Source organism: Triticum aestivum, chromosome 6D, assembly GCF_018294505.1.
Source record: "Triticum aestivum cultivar Chinese Spring chromosome 6D, IWGSC CS RefSeq v2.1, whole genome shotgun sequence".
In the NCBI taxonomy this organism is placed as follows: domain Eukaryota; kingdom Viridiplantae; phylum Streptophyta; class Magnoliopsida; order Poales; family Poaceae; genus Triticum; species Triticum aestivum.
The window spans coordinates 210,036,935-210,057,793 of NC_057811.1; positions in this window are offsets into that span (position 1 = coordinate 210,036,935).

A 20,859-nucleotide genomic window follows, 5' to 3' on the forward strand; every position below is an offset into this window, starting at 1 on the left:
CTCGGCCAGAAAGATAGAGGACTTGGTTTTTTAATTCCTATAAATCCAAAACACGCTTGAAAATCATGAAACTTGGCACGGTGTCATGACATGGCACCAACAGGCTTCGGTAATTTTTTTGGCCGAATTGGGACAAGCTTTTGTGTAAGCTTCTTGCAAACCAGAGCTTCCCACAAGAAGGCTCGTGGTTCTAAGAGGGAACGTGTCACCTCCGTGTGCGAAACGACATACGTACACTGCCTTCTCCTGTCTTAAGTTTTTTACACAGGCCGATTAGACCAAATAGAAGTATCATGCTAAATTTTGGAATTATTCCGGGTTCGTTTGGCCTTTTTTATACATTACTTGAGTTTCTGGTCATTTAATGTCCATAATTCAAATTTGAACTACAAGCACATGCTCCAGTGCACCAAAGTTGGTTGAAAAATCACATGTGTGTCCTTGAGGTGAATTTCTAGGTCCCATGCAAGAAATGGGAATGAAATTCAAACATCTGGGCATCATGCCTCGGCAAGAAAGATTGAGAAACTTGGTTTTTTAATTCCTGTAAATCCAAAACATGCCTGGAAATCATGAAACTTGGCACGGTGTCATGACATGGGACCAACATGCTGCGGTAATTTTTTTTGGCCGAATTGGGACAAGCTTTGGAGTAAGCTTCTTGCAAAGCGGAGCTTCCCTCAAGAAGGCTCGTGGTTCTGAGAGGGAACATGTCACAATTGTCGTGGTTTTGTCACGGCAGATGTCCTAGAGAAAGGACTTAGTCGTGGAGCCATCGCGACGGGTTAGCTTAAAGGTGTTAAAGCGGACAAGGGATGTAGAGAGTTTATACTGGTTCAGCCCCTTGCAGTGAAGGTAAAAGCCTACGATCCCGTTGTTGTGGAATTTCTAGGGTTTCGATGACCAGGGAGCGAATTTGCTATGCCCGGTTCTCGAGTTGTTGTTTGTTGTCCCTAAACCGCCGCCGGTCTTCCCCTTATATACATGGGTTGACGCCCGCCGGTTTACAGGGTCCCGAGGCTGGCTCATAAATGTGTCCTGCTCGGTCTCTGTTATTTCTATCTTACAACACAAGTTTACATATCAATGACGGTTTACGTCTACAGACCTTAAACCGTCTTTGGGCCCTGGGCCTTCCTAAAGCACCACCGTCTGTCTTCATGGGCTTCAGGTACAGTAATCCATTATGGGGATAACCCGGCCTCTCCTGGCCGGTTTACGCCCAGTAGTAATATACCCAACAACCTCCGTGTGCGAAAAGACATACGTAACTTCCTTCTCCTGCCTTAATTTTTTTACACAGGCAGATTAGACCAAATAGAAGAATAATGCTAAAATTTGGAATTATTCCGGGTTCGTTTGGCCTTTTTTATACATGAATTGAGTTTTTGGGCATTTAATATGCATAATTCAAATTTGAACTACAAGCACATGCTCCGGTGCACCAAAGTTTGTTGAAAAATCACATGTGTGTCCTTGGGTGAATTTCTAGGTCCCATGCAAGAAATGGCAATGAAATTCAAACATCTAGGCATCGTGGCTCGGCCGGAAAGATTAAGAAACTTGGTTTTTAAATTCCTGTAAATCCAAAACACGCTTGAAAACCATGAAACTAGGCATCGTGTCATGAAATGGCACCAACATGCTGCGGTCATTTTTTGGCCGAATTGGGACAAGCTTTGGTGTAAGCTTCTTGCAAACCGGAGCTTCCCTCAAGAAGGCTCGTGGTTCCGAAAGGGAACGTGTCACCTCCGTGTGCGAAACGACATACGTAACTTCCTTCTCCTGCCTTAATTTTTTTACACATGCAGATTAGACCAAATAAAAGTATCATGCTAAATTTTGGAATTATTCCGGGTTCGTTTGGCCTTTTTTATACATGAATTGAGTTTTTGGGCATTTAATATGCATAATTCAAATTTGAACTGCAAGCACATGCTCCAGTGCACCAAAGTTTGTTGAAAAATGACATGTGTGTCCTTGGGTGAATTTCTAGGTCCCATGCAAGAAATGGCAATGAAATTCAAACATCTAGGCGCCGTGGCTCGGCCGGAAAGATTGAGAAACTTGTTTTTTTAATTCCTGTAAATCCAAAACACGCTTGAAAATCATGAAACTTGGCAAGGTGTCATGACATGGCACCAACAGGCTGCGGTAACTTTTTTGGCCGAATTAGGACAAGCTTTTGTGTAAGCTACTTGCAAACCGGAGCTTCCCACAAGAAGGCTCGTGGTTCTAAGAGGGAACGTGTCACCTCTGTGTGCGAAACGACGTACGTACACTGCCTTCTCCCGCCTTAATTTTTTTACACAGGCAGATTAGACCAAATAGAAGTATCGTGCTAAATTTTGGAATTATTCCGGGTTTGTTTGGCCTTTTTTATACATTAATTGAGTTTTTGGGAATTTAATGTCCATCATTCAAATTTGAACTACAAGCACATGCTCTAGTGCACCAAAGTTGGTTGAAAAAACACATGTGTGTCCTTGGGGTGAATTTTTAGGTCCATGCAAGAAATGGGAATGAAATTCAAACATCTGGGCGTCGTCCCTCGACCAGAAAGATTGAGAAACTTGGTTTTTTAATTCCTATGAACCCAAAACACGCATGAAAATCATGAAACTTGGCAAGGTGTCATGACATGGCACCAACAGGCTGCGGTAACTTTTTTGGCCGAATTGGGACAAGCTTTTGTGTAAGCTACTTGCAAACCAGAGCTTCCCACAAGAAGGCTCATGGTTCTAAGAGGGAACGTGTCACCTCTGTGTGCGAAACGACATACGTACACTGCCTTCTCCCGCCTTAATTTTTTTACACAGGCAGATTAGACCAAATAGAAGTATCGTGCTAAATTTTGGAATTATTCCGGGTTCGTTTGGCCTTTTTTACACATTACTTGAGTTTCTGGGCATTTAATGTCCATAATTAAAATTTGAACTACAAGCACATGCTCCAGTGCACCAAAGTTGGTTGAAAAATCACATGTGTGCCTTGGGTGAATTTCTAGGTCCCATGCAAGAAATGGCAATGAAATTCAAACATCTGGGCGTCGTTCCTCGGCCGGAAAGATTGCGAAACTTGTTTTTTTAATTCCTGTAAATCCAAAACACGCTTGAAAACCATGAAACTTGGCATGGTGTCATGAAATGGCACCAACATGCTGCGGTCATTTTTTTATCCGAATTGGGACAAGCTTTGGTGTAAGCTTCTTGCAAGCCGGAGCTTCTCTCAAGAAGGCACGTGGTTCCGAAAGGAAACGTGTCACCTGCGTGTGCGAAACGACATACGTACACTGCCTTCTCCCGCCTAGTTTTTTCACACTGGCAGATTAGACCAAATAGAAGTATCATGCTAAATTTTGGAATTATACCGGGTTCGTTTGGCCTTTATTATACATTAATTGAGTTTCTAGGAATTTAATGTGCATAATTCAAATTTGAAGTACAAGCACATGCTCCAGTGCATCAAAGTTGGTTGAAAAATCACATGTGTGTCCTTGGGTGAATTTGTAGGAACCATGCAAGAAATGGCAATGAAATTCAAACATCTCGGCGCCGTGGCTCGGCCGGAAAGATTGAGAAACTTGGTTTTTTAATTCCTGTAAATCCAAAACACGCTTGAAAACCATGAAACTTGGCATGGTGTCATGAAATGGCACCAACATGCTGCGGTCATTTTTTTGGCCGAATTGGGACAAGCTTTGGTGTAAGCTTCTTGCAAACCGGAGCTTCCCTCAAGAAGGCTCGTGGTTCCGAAAGGAACGTGTCACCTCTGTGTGCGAAACGACGTACGTACACTGCCTTCTCCCGCCTTAATTTTTTCACACTGTCAGATTAGACCAAATAGAAGTATCATGCTAAATTTTGGAATTATTCCGGGTTCGTTTGGCCTTTTTTATACATGAATTGAGTTTCTTGGGATTTAATGTGCATAATTCAAATTTTAATTACAAGCACATGCTCTAGTGCACCAAAGTTGGTTGAAAAATCACATGTGTGTCCTTGGGGTGAATTTTTAGGTCCATGCAAGAAATGGAATGAAATTCAGCGTCTGGGCGTCGTGCCTCGGCCAGAAAGATTGAGAAACTTGGTTTTTTAATTCCTATACATCCAAAACATGCCTGAAAATCATGAAATTTGGCACGGTGTCATGACATGGCACCAACATGCTGCGGTAATTTTTTTGGCCGAATTGGGACAAGCTTTTGTTTAAGCTTCTTGCAAACCAGAGCTTCCCACGTGAAGGCTCGCGGTTCTAAGATGGAACGTGTCAACTCCGCGTGTGAAACGACATACGTACGCTGCCTTCTCCCGCCATAATTTTTTTACACAGGCAGATTAGACCAAATAGAAGTATCGTGCTAAATTTTGGAATTATTCCGGGTTCGTTTTGCCTTTTTTATACATTACTTGTGTTTCTGGGCAGTTAATGTCCATAATTCAAATTTGAACTAGAAGCACATGCTCCAGTGCACCAAAGTTGGTTGAAAAATCACATGTGTGTCCTTGGGTGAATTTGTAGGTCCCATGCAAGAAATGGCAATGAAATTCAAACATCTGGGCATCGTGGCTCGGCCGGAAAGATTGAGAAACTTGGTTTTTTAATTCCTGTAAATCCAAAACACGCTTGAAAACCATGAAACTTGGAATGGTGCCATGAAATGGCACCAACATGATGCGGTCATTTTTTTGGCCGAATTGGGACAAGTTTTGGTGTAAGCTTCTTGCAAACCGGAGCTTCCCTCAAGAAGGCTCATGGTTCCGAGAGGGAACGTGTCACCTCCGTGTGTGAAACGACATACGTACACTGCCTTCTCCGGCCTTAATTTTTTTACACGGGCAGATTAGACCAAATAGAAGTATCATGCTAAATTTAAGAATTATTCCGGGTTCGTTTGGCCTTTTTATACATTAATTGAGTTTCTGGGCATTTAATGTGCATAATTCAAATTTGAACTACAAGCACATGCTCAAGTGCACCAAAGTTGGCTGAAAAATCACATGTGTGTCGTTGGGTGAATTTCTAGGTCCCATGCAAGAAATGGGAATGAAATTCAAACATCTGGGCGTCGTGGCTCGGCCAGAAAGATTGAGAAACTTGGTCTTTAATTCCTGTAAATCTGAAACACGCCTGAAAATCATGAAACTTGGCATGTGTGTCATGACATGGCACCAACATGTTGTGGTAATTTTTCTGGCCGAATTGCGAAGGCGCACACATTAACAATGAACAAAGTCATTTTGGAACAAGTGTTGTCATGTTACAAATTGGAAACATGAGTATTATTGGAACCGTGGGCGTTCTACGTACCAATTACGTGTCGTCACGCGTCCCCTTTTATATTGGCTAGGAGGTGTTGTGTGGGGTAGCTATTTGAGTACGGGAGGCGTGTGATCAGATCCCCGCGCGTGCTCATCGGGAGGAGAGCCCTTTGACGTCTACCCGCCATGCACCTCCCGCCCAACGTCTCCATTAATGGCGCCCGAGCCCCTGTTCTACGACATGGCTATATGTCTCACTAGACTGAGATTTAAGAGAGAAAAATGAAAATCTGAAAAGGAAGTTTTGCATGGATTTTGATGTAAGATCTGACGGACCTATATAGCATCGATTGCGACTTATAGCAAGCATGATGAATATAAGGACGATCACAGTGGATAATAATTGTCTTACATATTTAGGAACATAATTAAAAAAGCCACATGCGGCAACGCCAGAAATACACAAGGGCAAAAGAAGAAGGAAGACAACAATCTGGCTCGCTGATCTCTACTTTCTTGATGCGTTGCTGCAGGCCGCGGGAACTAGTCTCTGCGGCGAGCGGCGATGAGCTCTTTCTTGTCCTCCAAATGCTACTTCAGAGCATCCACAGATTTCTCCACCAGCCTTCTGCGCTCGATGCGTAGCATGGCATTCTCGTCCATAAGTTTCTCGACGAGGACGCCGATCCTCTTCAACAAGGCAGTGGTCTCCTCCAACTGCTCCGCACTTCCAACGATCTTCGCCCTCATGAGGTCGCGCTCGGCCAGGAGCTTAACATTGCTCTCATTTAGTTTCCTGATGACGTCGGTAGCCTGTTCAACAGTGGCTTTCATGTTGTCCTGCAACCTCGCCCAGCCGGAGATCTGATCCATCTGGTTATGGAAGACCGCATGCATGCGTCTGTAAGAGTCCTCGCTTGCCCGCAATACATTTTCCCAGGCCGCCGCGGTGCGGGAGGACATCTCTACTACATTCGAGGCGCGGCGGGACATCTCTTCTGCTTCTGCGATGCGGCCAGACCAGTCTTCTGCATCGACGGTGCGGCGGGACCTCCGAGCTGCTTCGGCGGCGCAGCAGGACGTCTGTGCTGCTACGGCCGCGCGTGGGACATGCCGGTTGCGTTTGCGGCGAGGCAGGACATCTCTCGTGCTTTCGCTTCCATGCTCGCATCTCCCTGGTGGCAATCTCTTGACCCAGAACTCACGCTGGCCATGGCAGACGCAAGGGAACGATGATGAATGACTTGTTTGTTTTTGTGGATGAGGAGTTGAGGAGGAATGTGCAGTCATCTTGGAGGTAGTATTTATAACAGAGTACCAATATGCTCCTAAGTGGGAAATCATTTAGGTTTTGATCGGTGTGAACAGGTTTGCAATTTGGAATGTGACGGGACACATGCTCAAAATTTATTGAAGGTTATAAGTGCGGCACTATTCCCGGAAGGCGTAACGTGGGCACGCCTTCTCGGTCGTGTATGTGGCATTTGCACCATAGGGTGCACCGCAATAGGCAATGTCAGCACACATCTTGTTCGAACAACCATGCACACTCGTTATTACCATCGCGCATGCTTTTTTTTAGAATGTGTGTGCCCGTCTAGTGCACGATCTATCTAACTGTTTCAGTTTGTTGTGGCTAAACAAACATGGTTCATCCGTGTGAAGTGTATGCCATCAATCGCAAACACTTTGATCTGGCTAGCCCGTTTTTGTTTTGTTGCCTAATCGCAAACAGTTCATCCTTCTGAAGCGTATGCCCTCAATCGCACACACCTTTATCTAGCTGCCCATTTCTATTGTTCCTCCTCACCACAAACAGTTCATCCGAGTGAACCGTATGCTGTATATCGCACACGCCTTCATCTGGCTGCCTGTTTCTTTTGTTCTGCCTCATCGAAAATAGTTCATTGAACTGAACCGTATGCCCTGCATCGCACACGCAACTAAAATTTGAACCGTGTTTGATGGCTCCGCCATCGCAAATGTTTTGCACCTTTTTTGACGGTTCTTTTACACCACCATTTGCGATTATTGCATCGCACATAGTTTCGTCGAAGGGTCTCTGATCATAGTGTCACATTAGCAGCATCCTGCAGTAGTGGAAGTAGGACATGGCAGTCATGAGTTTTCAACCCCTGCACCTTGTTTCCATCTGCACTGACTCTCTTTTCAGGGTTGGAGCAAAACCATGTGGGAATCTCACACGTGACAGGACCTCACAGAATTCTTTTCTTTTTACCTTGTCCAAGACGTACACAGCTGGTGCCATATCTCGTGTTTACCTTCATCTTGCACCTGCAAATCCTGTCTGCCCAGGTGTGTCAAATCAATCCTAGATTTTAAGGTATCTTTCGTCTTTCCTTCAATATTAAGAAGTGTGCCGATAATGTTGTCACATATATTTTTTCTCGATGTTCATCACATCAAGATTATGCCGCAGATCCAAATCTTTCCAATACTCCAAGTCCACAAAGTGGACCTGCGGGTAAACAATAATCTCTCTTCTGCCTTGCCACGCTTCCTTTTCCCTCTACCATTATCAGGATGGTTTCCTGGTGTAATATGCCTGACCTTCTCTAATTCCACTTGCAACTCATCGGCAGTGAGCCTCTTTGGCACATCACGGTTTTCATGCTTTGCATTGAACACATATCTTCGGTATTTTGTAGGACGCAGCTTGTCCTTGGCAAGGAAATGATGGTGTCCAATGTAATAGATCTTGCTAAATATTGTGTATGATAGCGGATTCCTGTCACAGCGAACACATGCATTGTAACCATGTATCATTCCCCCTAACATAGTACCCAAAGCCGGATAATCATGGATGCACCAAAATATAACAACACACAAAATGAAATTAGCTGGTGGGCTGCTATATAGGTCTCGAGTGAGAACACCCCTCCATAGCTGTTCAAGTTCCTCCACAAGAGGCTCCATGAATAAATCAAAATCCTTTCCAGGACTTTTTGGACCTGGGATGAGCAAGGCCATCATGTAGTTTGATTCTTTGGTGCAGACATTTGGTGGCCTGTTGTAAGGGATAACAAGCACTGGCCACATGCTATACATGGCGTTTTGGTGACCAAATGGGTTAAATCCATCTGAAGCTAAGCCAAGTCTAATGTTTCTCGGGTCAGCAGCAAACTTTTTGTGTTTCGGATTGAAGCTTTTCCAGTCACTACCATGAGATGGATGGCTCATTACATTCTGATCTCTGTACTACTGGTTCCTAGAATGCCACAGTACATCCTCTCTTGTTTCAGCATCATGAAACAACCTCTGCAATCTTGGTATAATTGGAAAATGTCCCAGAACATTATGAGGAATCCTCTTCACAACATCGCCATCTTTCCATCTCGATGGTTTGCATTTTGGGCATTCACTTAAGTTGGCATAATCCTTCTGGAACAGAACACAATTATTCTTACAAACATGGATCAAATCATATCCAATTCCAAATGCACGAAGGAAATTCTTCATTTTACTGTAGGTGTGTGGCAGCTCAGACGCATTTGGGAAAGATTTCTGGAAAGCACCCAACATCGCATAGAATGATTTGTTGGTCATTCGCTATCATGTCTTCACCTGAAGAAAGGTGACCATAGCTGAGAATACTGACAACTTATTTCCTGGTGTGACAAACGTTGCATTATTCCAACATGCGGGCCCACCGTTTTTCTGCTGCAGGTGAAAGTTCAAGAAATGCACGAGCATTTCGTAGAATTGTTTCAATGTTGGTCAAACTCACTGGCTCCGCCACCACCACCGCCTCCTCCTCTTCCACCTGAGCATCAGGCAGATCAAGATGGTGATCTGCTGCTTCCACATAGTGAGTAACATTGAAGTTCACAGCTTCAGCATGATGAACCCACCTAGTATATGTGACTGACATCCCATACAATTGTAGATGATTTTGCATAGTTGACTGGGGTCTTGTAACTTAATTCATACAACTGCTACACGGGCAGAGGACATCTGATTTCGGACCACCATACTCAGCTCTGATAAAGTTCATGAAGTTTTCAACCCCTTCAACATATGCAGTGGAGAATCTTTGAGCAGAAGTTATCCAAGTCATGTCCATCTGTTAGACATACAAATTAGTTCTTCTACTAGATATTACAGGCAAAACATATATCCTTTTTTATGAAGTCCATAAAAAATACCTAGGTCGATGTCTAAAGTTATGGCAAGATATTTGGACAACCAGATCTAAGTAACAAAATATATGTAAAGCTAATTCAGCAAACATATTTGAGTGCTAAATTATGGCAGGCTGTTTCAGCAGTCAATGAGGCCGAGCACACAGCCATCGAAGGCCATCTCAGCAACAAAGATCGAGTATGAAATGGTGTAGAGCTATTTCACCTAACAGTTTGGCTACTAGACAATGGCAATCTACATCACAATAAATATATGGCAGGATATTTTAGCAACTAATCGGGCTTGGCATGCCATCTCAGCTAAGTAGATTGAGTGGAGAACAAGGCAAGGAAGCTTCTTAAGCAGAGCATATTGACTGTTGATAACCCACAAGTATAGGGGATCGTTTGTAGCCTTTTTTGATAAATAAGAGTGTCGAACCCAACGAGGAGCTAAAGGTAGAACAAATATTCCCTCAAGTTCTATCGACCACCGATACAACTCTACGCACGCTTGACGTTCGCTTTACCTAGAACAAGTATGAAACTAGAAGTACTTTGTACGTGTGATAGGATAGGTTTGCAAGATAATAAAGAGCACGTAAATAAAATCTAGGGGCTGTTTAGATAAAGACACAACTAAGTTAGTTTTAGTAGAGAGCTTTTATCACCAAGAAAGTTATTTTTCCCTAGGTAATCGATAACAAGTACCGGTAATCATTCTTGTAATTTTATATGAGGGAGAGGCATGAGCTAACATACTTTCTCTACATGGATCATATGCACTTATGATTGGACGTCTAGCAAGCATCTGCAACTACTAAAGATCATTAAGGTCATGAAACCCAACCATAGCATTAAGTATCAAGTCCTCTTTACTCCCATACGCCATAACCCACCTATCCACGTTTAGGCTGCTGTCATCCCCCGCAACACTGACAATAAGCAAACCATGGATATATTGCAACAGCCTACAACGAGGGCCCCTCACATTTGCGCGAGATGGAGGGCACCATAGGACAACACCATAAATAAAATATACAATCATACCAACCAAGATCATGATTAACCCATAGGACAAAACGGATCTACTCAAACATCATAGGATAACCATAGATCATTGGGAAATAATATATGGAGTTAAGCACCATGTTTAAGTAGAGATTACAACGGGGGGAAGATGTGTTACACCGCTGCATAGAGGGGGGGAGAGTTGGTGTTGACGGTAGCAAGATTGTTGATGTAGATCGCCGTCCCGATCGTTGCCCCGGTGGCACTCCCGCGCCACCGGAAGCGAGGGGGAGAGAACCCCCCCTACTTCTTCTTCATCCTTGGCGCCCCCTAGATGGGGAGGAGAGTTCCCCATCTATTCCTTGGTCTCCATGGCGCCGGAGGGGCGGGAGACCCTCCGAGATTGGATCTCCCTCTCTGTTCTCTTCTCTTCGCGTTCCCCTGATCTGGCCAAAAACCGTTTCTTATATTTTGGGAGATCCGTAACTCCGATTGCGCTGAGATTTTAACATGATTTTTTTCTGGATATAAGCTTCCTTGTGCCCGAAGTAGAGCTCCAACTGGTGCTCGAGGAGGGCACAACCCACCACCGCGCGCCAGGGGCCTCTGGCGCGCACTGGTGTCTTGTGGGCTGTGTGGGCCTGCGTTTGCGATGATTCCAACTCCTAAAAATCACATATATTACAAAATAATTCTCAGTGAAATTTTATTGCATTTGGACTTTGTTTGATATGGATACTCTGCGATACAAAAAACATGCGGAAAATAGGAACTAGCACTGGAACTGGATCAATAGGTTAGTCCAATAAATCATATAAAAAGTTGCCAAAATATGTGAAAGTGGTATAATATTGGCATGAAACAATCAAAAATTAAAGATATGACTAAGACGTATCAGCATACCCAAGCTTAATTCCTATGTGGAATGCTAGCTAGCATAAACTTGATCATATGTCTAGTCATGGCATGAATATTAAGACATAAGTGATTCAAAGCAATAGTCTATAATTTGGCATAAAGACATCAATACGCATGCACCCCAACAAACAATCAAGTCTTTCAGAATATCAACGCTAAAGTAAGCTATCCCTACAAAATCATATAGTCTTGTCATGCTCTATCTTCTTAACACAAAGTATTTATCATGCACAACCCCGATGACAAGGCGAGCAATTGGTTCGTACTTTTTAACGCGCTTCAGCTTTTTTGACCCTCATGCAATACATGAGCGCAAGCCATGTATATAGCACTACGGGTGGAATAGAGTATAATGATCGGGGTAAATATAGAGAAGACAAAAAAGTAGAAAGTCTCACATTGATGCGGCTAACCAACGGGCTATGGAGATGCCCATCAATGGATATCAACGTGAGGAGTAGGGATTGCCATGCAAAGAATGCACTAAGAGCTATAAGTGTATGAAAGCTCAATATGAAAACTAAGTGGGCGTGCATCTAATCCTATAATGAAAAATTCCCACTAGTATATGAAAGTGACTAAATAGGAGACTATATATATGAAAAACATGGTGCTACTTTGAAGCACAAGTGTGGTAGAGGATACCACCAATGCCTCTTCTCTCTTTTATTATTTTTTCCTTTTTCTTTATCTTTCTTTCTTTTTTTTTCTTTTTTTTGTTTATTTTTTCTTTATATATTTTTTCTCTCATTGTCCGGAGTCTCATCCCGACTTGTGGGGGAATCATAGTCTCCATCATCCTTTCCTCACTCGGGCACTGCTCTAAAAATGAATAATGATGATCATCACACTTCTATTTAGTTATAACTCAAAAGAAATAAAAATTACAACTCGATACCTATGACAAAGGATGACTCTATATGAATGCCTCTGGCATGTACCAGGATATGCAATGATCTAGCGTAACATGTATGAAAAATGATGAACGGTGGCTGAGCCAGAACTACTATGTCAGCTATATGATCATGTAAAGCAATATGACAATGAATGCTCAAGTCATCAAATGGAAGCGGTGGAAGTTGCATGGCAATATATCTCGGAATGGCCATGGAAAAGCCATAATAGGTAGGTATGGTGGCTGTTTTGAGGAAGATATAATAAGGCTTATGTGTGATAGAGCATATCATATCACGGGGTTTGGATGCACATGCGAAGTTTGCACCACGTCTCGATGTGAGAAAGGGTAATGCATGGTACCGTAGAGGCTAGCAAATTGCGAAAAGGTAAGAGTGCGTATAATCCATGGACTCACATTAGTCATAAAGAACTCATATAATTATTGCAAAAGTTTATTAGCCCTCGAAGCAAAGTACTACTACGCATGCCCCTAGGGGGATAGATTGGTAGGAGAAGACAATCGCTCGTCCCCGACCACCACTCATAAGGTAGACAATCAATAATAAATCATGCTCCAACATCATAGCATAATGAGATACTATACGTGCATGCTCCGGGAATCACAAACCTTAACACCAATATTCTTACTAACCACAACCATTTACTAGTACCTCCCACATATTCCATCTCTATATCGCAAAACTATTGCAAGGAATCAAACATATAATATTCAGTGATCCATAAGTTTCATGTAGGATTTTATGACTAACCATGAAATTGGCCAATTCCTTTTGACTCTGTAAATAGATGTAAGTGAAGCATGAGAGTTTAATTCTTTCAACAAAAGACCATGCTCTAACAAATATAAGTGAAGCAAAAGAGCATTCTTCAAATAACAGTTTTCTATGTGAAGAGAAACAGGCAATCCAAACTTCAAATGATATAAGTGAAGCACATGAAGCATTCTATAAAGCCACATTCAAAAGATATAAGTGAAGTGCAATGAGCATTCTATAAATCAACCATGGACTATCTCATACCAGCATGGTGCATAAAAGAAAAATGAAAACTAAAAGCAAAAGAGGCTCCAAGATTTGCACATATCACATGAACGAAACGAAACCAAAAACATATCGATACTTGTTGAAGAAAGATGGGATACCTTTCGGGGCATCCCCAAGGTTAGACGCTTGAGTCTCCTTGAATATTTACTTGTGGTGCCTTGGTCATCCCCAAGATTGAGCTGTTGGCTCCCCTCCTTCTCCTCATATCGAGACCTCCTTGATCTTTGATCACTTCATCCACACAAAACTCAACAGAAAGTTCTGTAAGATCTGTTAGTATAATAAAGCAAATTGAGACGTCTCCAATGTATCTATAATTTAGGAAGTATTCATGCTATTATATTATCCATCTTAGGTGTTTTATATGCATTTATATGCTATTTTATATGATTTTTGGGACTAACCTATTAACCTATAGCCCAGTTCTAGATTTTGATTTTTCCTTGTTTTTGAGTTTTACAGAAAAGGAATACCAAACGGAGTCCAATTGGCGTGCTGATTTTTGACGTTTTTTAATGGACCAGAAGAACCACATGGAGCATTGTAGATGGAACAGAATGGTACCAAGCCGTCCACGAGGGTGGAGGGCGCGCCCTACACCCTGGGCGCGCCCCCTATCTCGTGGACGACTCGGAGACCCCCCTGACGTGAAACCGACGCCAAAAATTCCTATAAATATAGAAACCTCCAGAAAATAACCTAGATAGGAAGTTCCGCCGCCGCAAGCCTATGTAGCCACACGAAATCAATCTAGGCCCTCACTGGCACCCTGCCGGAGGGGGCCATCATCACCGGAGTCCATGGAGGACGATCCCGGAGGGGCCATCATCGCCATGAAGGCCAAGGACCAGAGGAAGGACCTCTCCCCATCTACGGGGGAGGCCATGGAGGAGGAAGCACAAGGAGGAGAACCTCTCCTTCTGTCTCGGTGGAGCCGGAGTGCCATCGGGAGGGGAATCATCGCCTTGGTGATCGTCTTCATCAACATCACCATCATCATCACCAACCTCATCTCTTTTACGCGGTCCACTCTCCCGCACCCCGCTGTAATCCCTACTTGAACATGGTGCTTTATGCCACATATTATGATCCAATGATGTGTTGCCATCCTATGATGTTTTGAGTAGATATCCTTTGTCTTTCGGTTGATGGATGATCTAGATTGGTATGAGTTGTATGTTTTTGTTTTGGTGATGTCCTATTGTGCCCTTCGTGTCACGCAAGCGTGAGGGATTCCCGCTGTAGGGTGTTGCAATATGTTCATGATTCGCTTATAGTGGGTTGCTTGAGTGACAAAAGCATAAACCCGGGTAAGGGGGTTGTTTTGTATGGGATATAGGGGACTTGATGCTTTAATGCTATGGTTGGATTTTACCTTAATGATCTTTAGTAGTTGCGGATGCTTGCTAGAGTTCCAATCATAGGTGCATATGGTCCAAGAAGAGAAAGTACGTTAGCTTATACCTCTCCCTCATATGAAATTGCAATAGTGATTACCGGTCTTGTTAACAATTGCCTAGGACAATTCCGCACACCGATCCATCATTATTCCACACTCGCTATTTATAATATTTAGTAATATATTATAACTTTATGATAACAGCACCTACTTTTATTTTTTTGCTCTCCGATATCATGCAAAGTTATCCTCTTCATACCCACAACGTAGTTTTATTTCTCGTTTCTAGTTGGAAGCAAACGCTCGGTGTACGTAGAGTCATATCAGTGGCAGATAGGACTTGAGAGAGTATTGATCTTACCTTTAGCTCCTTGTGGGTTCGACACTCCATACTTATCACTTCCACCATTGGGAATTTCTATGATGATTCCCTGCACTTGGGGATTATCAAGCTCTTTTCTGGCGCCGTTGCCGGGGAGCAATAGCGTGGGGTTGATATTCTCGTGTGTGCTTGTTTGCTTTCTTCACTAAGTAGATTTTGTTTCTGTTTCTGTTTCTGTTTAGTTGTAGATGAATCTATGGGTAGTATCGGGGGGTATGAACCATGATGAAGTTGGAATACAGTAGATATAGTTCTAATATGAAATTGGAATAAGTTTGCAACAGTACCTAAAGGTAGTGATTTGCTTTATTATACTAACGGATCTCACAAAGTTTTTGTTAAAGTTTTGTGTGGATGAAGTGTTCGAAGATCGAGGAGCTATCAATATGAGAAGAATAAAGAGAGTCAAGAGTTCAAGCTTGGGGATGCCCAAGGCACCCCAAGTAAATATTTCAAGGATACTCAAGCATCTAAGCTTGGGGATGCCCCGGTTGGCATCCCATCTTTCTTCTTCAGCAATTATCGGTATACCTCGGTTTTTGTTTTGTTCACATGATTTGTGTCCCTTGTGTTTTTCTTTTTTTTTTCTTTAAGAACCACGCTATTATGAGATATCCCTTCATCTATTTATAGAATGATCCATGTTCTTCACTTAAATATTTTGAGTATGACCTTATAGAATGCTCTTTGTGCTTGACTTAAATCTTTTGAGTATGGTTTTATAGAATGCTTCGTGTGCTTCACTTATATATTTTGATCTTGGATATTGGTTAGACTATATTAATTGTATAATGATCCATGAACTTCACTTATATCTTTTGGATTATGAATAATACTATCATCTAAAGCGGGTTTGGAAGAGTGTCAACTTTAGGAATTAGTGACCCCACTATTCCGAATGAGAAGAATTTTGCTTATGTGGAGAGTAGAAAATTCTCTATGCTTATAGATCATGAAAAGAATGCTTTATGTGATGGTTATGTTGATGAATTCATTCATGATGCTACTGAAAAATATTATGAGGGAGGAATATATGCTTGTAGGAGTTGCAATAATATCAAGTTTCCTCTCTATGTGCTTAAAGTTTTGAAGTTATACTTGTTTTGCCTTCCTATGCTAGTTGATTCTTGTTCCTATAAATTATGTGCTCACAAAATCCCTAGGCATAGGAAGTGGGTTATATTTAAATGTGCTAGTCATATTCTTCATGATGCTCTCTTTATGTTTCAATTCTTTTCTTTTATGTGAGCATCATTGAAATCATCATGGCTAGCTAAAAGGCACTAAACAAAAGCGCTTGTTGGGAGACAACCCAACCCTTACTGTTTTTGTGTGTTTACATGATTAATATACTGTAATAATCTTGTTTTATAGCTTTTGTTTCAATAAATTGCCAAGTAAGACCTTTGGGAAGACATGGGTGAAAGTTAATGTGATCTTGCTGTAAAAAACAGAAACTTTGCGCTCACGAGATTAGCTGCCATTTTTTACAGAAGAGTGATTTTGAGTTGATTATTTTTGAATAAGATTAATAGAAAAATTCCTCACGTCCACCAATTTATTTCATAATTTTTGGAGTAGCAGAAGTATGGTTGCTGTTCAGATCATTACAGACTGTTCTGTTTCTGACAGATTCTGTTTTCATTGCATAGTTTGCTTGTTTTCTAGTTTCTATGGATTATATTTCTCAATATAAATTGTAGAAATGATATGGTACAGCAGGCATTGTGTGAGAAAAATTATGAACCTTGTCTTTGATAGTACGAAAGTGAATGGTTTACTCTTTATCATACTAACCAATCTCACGAAGTTCCGTTAAGTTTTGTGTGATTGAAGTTTTCAAGCTTTGGGTGAGATATCGATATGAGGAGAATAAGGAGCGGAAAGACCCTAAGCTTGGGGATGCCCAAGGCACCCCAAGGTAATATTCAAGGAAGACTCAAGTGCCTAAGCTTGGGGATGCCCCGGAAGGCATCCCCTCTTTCGTCTTCAAAACTATCGGTATACCTTACTCGGAGCTATATTTTTGTTCATCACATGATATGTGTTTTGCTTGGAGCGTATTTTAAATTTTAATTTCTGTTTGAATAAAATCATTGGATATGAAATTTTGAATGAAAAATAATCCTCCCATGGCTAGTTAATTATATGACTACTCAGTGTCCTTCACTCATATCTTTTGGAGTAGTTTGTCATTTACTCACGTTCTTCACGTACATCCTATGAGTAAATGGTTGAATGAATTTAATATCATAAATCTGAATTTATATATGTTTCATATGCTTATACCATGGGGAGTAATGGCTTCACATAGAATAAGTATAGGTAGTCAATTTATTGTAAGTTAGCAAACACAGAATTGGTCACTTGAACAATTCATGAAAGAATATTGAAGGAAGAGAGATTTCACATATAAATATACTATCTTGGACATCTTTTGTAATTGTGAGCACTCATTAAAATATGACATGCTAAAAGGTTGATGTTGGACAAGGAAGACAACTTAATGGGTTATGTTTTCCTATATCCGAAACTTTATATTGTCTTGGATCATCCAACATGTTGAGCTTACCTTTCCTTCTCATGCTAGCCAAATTATTTGCACCAAGTAGAAATACTACTTGTGCTTCCAAACAGCCCTTAAACTAGTTTTTCCATGAGAGACCACCATACCTACCTATGGATTGAGTAAGATCCTTCAAGTAAGTTGTCATCGGTGCATGCAATAAAAATTGCTCTCTAAATATGTATGATCTATTAGTGCGAAGAAAATAAGATTTATACGAACTTGTGATAGGGAAGAAATAAAAGCGACAGACTGCATAATAAAGGTCTTTATCACAAGCGGCAATATAAAGTGACGTTCTTTTGCATTAAGATTTTGTGCATCCAACCATAAAAGGACATGACAACCTCTACTTCCCTGTGCGAAGGGCCTATCTTTTACTTTTACCTTCTAACGTTATACAAGACTCATGGCGATTTTCACCTTTCCTTTTTACACTTTTTCCTTTGGCAAGCACTTTGTGTTGGAGCGATCCGGATATATATATCCCCTTGGATGTAGGTTTTCATAAAGTATTATTGTTGACATTACCCTTGAGGTAAAAGGTTGGGAGGCGAAACTATAAGCCCCTATCTTTCTCTGTGTCCGATTAAAACTTTGAACCCATAAATATCACGTGAGTGTTAGCAATTGTGAAAGATTAAATGATAGTTGAAAGTGTGGAGTTTGCTAAGTCAAAGCTCTGACATAGACCCTTCCTGAAAATAAGATGAATTGCAATTGTTTGATGACTGAGAATATAGTTTGTTAGTTTCAAGAAAGTTTATGATCTATACTTTAACATGTGAATAGCTTGTTACTTGATCATGAAAAGTTTTATGAGATGAGCTACTATTATGACATATAATGATGCTAGAAAAGGTGATTGAAATTATCATTGATCAAACCTGTGCACTTGCTAGCATTCACACTTCATAAATTATTTCTTTTATCATTTACCTACTCGAGGACGAGCAGGAATTAAGCTTGGGGATGCTGATACGTCTCCAACATATCTATAATTTATGAAGTATTCATGCTATTATATTATCCATCTTAGATGTTTTATATGCTATTTTATATGATTTTTGGGACTAACCTATTAACCTAGAGCCCAGTGCCAGTTTCTGTTTTTTTCCTTGTTTTTGAGTTTTACAGAAAAGGAATACCAAATGGAGTCCAATTGACATGCCAATTTTTGACGATTTTTTATGGACCAGAAGAAGCCCACGGAGCATCGGAGATGGACTAGAAGAGTCCCGAGCTGTCCATGAGGGTGTAGGGTGCCCCCTACCCCCTAGGCGCGCCCCCTATCTCGTGGATGACTCAGATACCCCCCCTGACGTGAAACCGACGCCAAAAATTCCTATAAATACATAAACCTCCATAAAATAACCTAGATCGGATGTTCCGCCGCCGCAAGCCTGTGTAGAAACAACAAATCAATCTAGGCCCTCTCTGGCACCCAGTTGGAGGGGGCCATCATCACCGGAGGCCATGGAGGAGGATCCGGAAGGGGCCATCATCGCCATGAAGGCCAAGGACCAGAGGAAGAACCTCTCCCCATCTAGGGGGGAGGCCAGGGAGGAGGAAGCACAAGGGGGAGAACCTCTCCTTCTCTCTCTCGGTGGCGCCGGAGTGCCATCAGGAGGGGAATCATCGCCTCGGTGATCGTCTTCATCAACATCACCATCATCATCACTATCCTCGTCTCTTTTACATGGTCCACTCTCCCGCACCCAGCTGTAATCCCTACTTGAACATGGTGCTTTATGCCACATATTATGATCCAACGATGTGTTGCCATCCTATGATGTTTTGATTAGATATCCTTTGTCTTTGGGTTGATTGATGATCTAGATTGGTATGAGTTGAATGTTTTATTTTGGTGTTGTCCTATTGTGCCCTCAGTGTCGCGCAAGCCTGAGGGATTCCCGCTGTAGGGTGTTGCAATACGTGCATGATTTGCTTATAGTGGGTTGCTTGAGTGACAGAAGCATAAACCCGAGTAAGGGGGTTGTTGCGTATGGGATATAGGGGAATTGATGCTTTAATGCTATGATTGGGTTTTACCTTAATGATCTTTAGTAGTTGCGGATGCTTGCTAGAGTTCCAATCATAAGTGCATATGATCCAAGAAGAGAAAGCATGTTAGCTTATGCCTCTCCCTTAAATGAAATTGCAATAGTGATTACTGGTCTTGTTAACAATTTCCTAGGACAATTCTGCACATCGATCCATCATTATTCCACACTCGCTATTTATAATATTTAGTAATGTATTCTAACTTTATGATAATAGCACCTACTTTTATATTTTAGCTCTGCGATACCATGCAAAGTTATCCTCTTCATACCCACAACGTAGTTTTATTTCTCGTTTCTAGTTGGAAGCAAATGCTCGGTGTACGTAGAGTCGTATTAGTGGCAGATAGGAATTGAGAGAATATTGATCTTACCTTTAGCTCCTTGTGGGTTCGACACTCCATACTTATCACTTCCACCATGCGGAATTGCTACGATGATTCCCTGCACTTGGGGATTATCACAAATCACTACTCTAAGTACTGTTAAAAACTAAGTCAAATTTTGTTTTTGCATTGTAGCTACTGTAATATAACTTTTCCATGGCTTAATCCACTGATAGAAGTCGATAGTTTCATCAAAACAAGCAAACAATGCATCAAAAAACAAAATCTGTCTTAAACAGGACAGTCTGTAGTAATCTGAACATTAACCATACTTCTGGTACTCCACAAATTCTGAAACAATTAGGAAAAATAAAACATTTGTATAGAAAGACAGTGCAAAAAGTTTCAGAACCGTTTGACGTTCCAGTAAAAAATGTAAAATCGCTCACTACAGCCAAAATTTCTGTTTTACACCGCACAAACAAACAAGGAATCTAAACATCCTAACGACAAATCTTGGCACATTATTTTTATAATAAAATGGAATTGTACAAGGGGATAATTATTTTTGTTGAAAAGTTTCTGTAATTAAGATTCACAAAGTTGCCATGGGCATGAACAAAGTTCAATGCTAGCTCCCGCTTCCACGGTGCTCGTTTATCTCACTTTCGCTTTTCTTTTTGTGAAGTTTTAAGTTCCCCTCTATATTTTTTTGTTTTAAAACTATATAAAAGCACTCAACAGAAATAATGACTCTCTAAAACTTCCGGGTTGTCTCCCTGGCAGTGCTTTCTTTCAAGGCATTAAGCTAGGCATAAATTGCTCAAGTA